General features: G+C 33.4%; 1 pseudogene; it reads left to right on the forward strand.

Moving 5' to 3' along the window:
* Positions 1-774: 774 nt before the first annotated feature.
* Positions 775-1,645, forward strand: LOC140498570 (translocating chain-associated membrane protein 1 pseudogene; annotated as a pseudogene).
* The last annotated feature ends 1,373 nt before the right edge of the window (positions 1,646-3,018 follow it).

Here is a 3,018-nt window from a genome sequence, read left to right on the forward strand (position 1 = left end):
TTTTTAATACCCTTGAGTGTTTTGTTTTGTTTTTTTGTCCAAGGATTTTTCTGTATCTATTGAGATAATCATAATGCTGATAGTTATCCTAATATTGAACCAGCCTTGCCTTCTTGGTACAAATTCTACCTGATCATAATGTATGATTCTCATGATAAGTTGCTGTATTCATTTTCAATATTCCTTATTTAAAATTTTTGCATCTATATTCATCAGAGTAATTGATCTATAATTTTTTTTTTGCTCTTTCTGATTTAGATGTTAGACCATATTTTTTATCATAATAAAAATTTAGGAGAGGCTGTGGGATAAGAATTGAAGTCACAGTGAGCTGTTGCAGCAGGGCTGAGAACAGCATCCAGGGGGAAGGGACAGAGGCGGTAGCAGCAGCAATGGCAATAGCAGCATCTTGCCCATGAGGAAGAGTAAAGCAGCAGCATCAGCAGTAGCAGCGACTCCAGAGTAGGAAAGGAGGAGGAAGGACAGGATTGAACAGGACAGGAGCTGGCCCTCACCCTGGCCATCTGAAGGAAAAGCACCAAGAACCCCCAGGTCCTGAGCCACGAATTCATCCCGTAGAATCACCCTGACATCATCTCCTGTGTGACCGTGGTCTTCCTGGTAGGGCTCATGTTTGAAATTACAACAAAAGCAGCAGTCATTTTTGTTACTCTTCAGTACAATGTTACCATTCTGGCCACAGAACACCGTGCAACCGAAATACTCTCTTTCTCTTACTATGGCATCAAAGATTTGGTTACAATTTTTTTCTACATGCTAGTAGCAATAAATTTTTATGCCATAATTCAGGAATACGTATTAGAAAAAAATTAACAGTCAAATGTACTTCTCAAAAACGAAACAGAGCAAATTTAATGAATCTAGTCAACTTATTGCATTCCACCTTTTTTTCTTGTATTTGAGGCACAAGAATTCTAGTGTCTGAGAACTTCATCTCAGATCCAGCTATTCTGTGGAAATCCTACCCCCTTACCCTGATGGCATTTCAAATGAAGTTCTTCTACATATCACAGCTGGCTTACTGGTTTCATGCTTTTCCTGAGCTCTACTTTCAGAAAACCAAAAAAAGAAGATATTCCACAATGGCTTGTCTACATTGGCATTTACCTCTATTGGTGAAGCTTATCTTTTGAACTTGAACGACCTGGGACTTGTTCTTTTGGTGCTGCATTACTTTGTTGAGTTTTTGCTCCATATTTCCATATTGTTTTATTTTAGTGATGAAAACTATCAGAAAGGATTTTCTTTGTGAGCAGTTCTATTTGTTTTGGGAAGATTTCTGACTTTGATTCTCTCTGTATTAACTGCTGGCTTTGGCCTAGCAAGACCAGAAATTCAGAAATTAGATTTCAGTACTGGAAACTTCAATATGTTGCCTTTAAGAATTGCTATTCTTGAAACAATTTGCATCACTCAGGCATTTCTGACGTGAAAGTTCGTTAATTTCCAGCTTCAAAGGTGGAGGGAACATTCTTCTTCTCCACCTCAGATTGTGAAAAAGAAATCCACAGTAACTAAAGGCAGGTCTTCAAGAAAAGAAAAAGAAAATGGCGTAAATGAAATTGTAACTTCAAATGGAATTGACTCCCCCCACCCCTGTAAAAAGAAAGAGAAATCCTCATAACTGAATTTTATCAAATTAAATGACTAATGTCCCAAAGAAATCTGCTTTTTATATTAAGAAAGTCTTAAGCAGTAGACGTCATTCTGATCCTAAAAATACAGTTCCTGCTCTTTGATTTTTGATATATTTGTATGATTTCATGCATTTTGTGGGCAGTTGTGGGTGGAGGGTGATTTCTGTGAGGGAGAGAAATGTTTTGGCTTAGACTAAGCTACCTATCTTCAGAACAATCAAGGGACCATCACACCTTTTGGGGGTTTTTTTGTTTATTTTTTAATCTTTTTGTAATAATTGGGAATAATTAGTTATTTAAATATCACATATTAAAGATCAGTGATTCAATTTAATGTTCCCACCTATTTTTTTATGATCTTGGCAAACAGCCAGTTCCAACAAAATCTTATTTTTATTTCTATTTTCCTTCAAGATCAATATGAAAGAAGCATAAAACTGGAAGTCAAACTTTAAATATGTTTTAAATAGTCTCTGATTTTTAGGAGTATTATTTTTAGTAGAATTACAACTGGAACCCTGAATTTTCAAAACACCGAAATAATTGTGTGCTGTATTTTTCAGTTAGTTGCTGTCAGTGTTGCACATCAATAGTTGAAAAAAGAAAGACACCATTTATGGTTGAAGTATTTTAAAGGGATATTGCCTATATTGAACTGAAATTTCTAGTATAAATATGAAAATACTGATAACAAAATCTTTCAAAGTGCGTCAAAAACACTTATAGATTGGAAAATGGAATATTAAATGTGCATTGTAGAAAGCAAAATCAGATTTATGCAAGCCTTTTAATAAATAAGTATATCAGAAATTAATAGGACTTAAGTTCAGTGTGTACAGTGTCCTAGAACATGCTTCTTTGGTGTGAAAAATGTTTTGGAGAGTTACGCTGTCTACTTGCTTAATATATTTGAACTGAATATAATATTTACACCTAAAATATGTACTATGTGCACTAATTCAAAATAGAATTGAAAGTTCAGGTGGATGAGAAGTCTTATGAAAGACAATGCTTTATGTTACAATTATACCTTTGCTTCCACCATTAATTGAGAAACATTTACCTGTATAAAATATATTTTGAATTATATATATATATATATATATATATATATATATATATATATATATATATATATATATATATATATATATATATATATATGTATCATTACAAAAAGGCTATAAAAGCATTTGAGTAAAATATTTGGTTCCCTTTTCTATAATCATCCTTTGAAATCTTTATAGTTGAACTTGATTTGTCTTTGTCTCTCCCATGCATATAGTTTTCCTTTGGTGTTCACATCTTGTTCCTATTTCTTTTATCAGGAAAAAAATGTTAAATGTTTGTGCCCTTTTGT

The sequence above is a fragment of the Notamacropus eugenii genome, chromosome 4 (assembly GCF_028372415.1).
Source record: "Notamacropus eugenii isolate mMacEug1 chromosome 4, mMacEug1.pri_v2, whole genome shotgun sequence".
Taxonomy (NCBI): Eukaryota; Metazoa; Chordata; class Mammalia; order Diprotodontia; family Macropodidae; genus Notamacropus; species Notamacropus eugenii.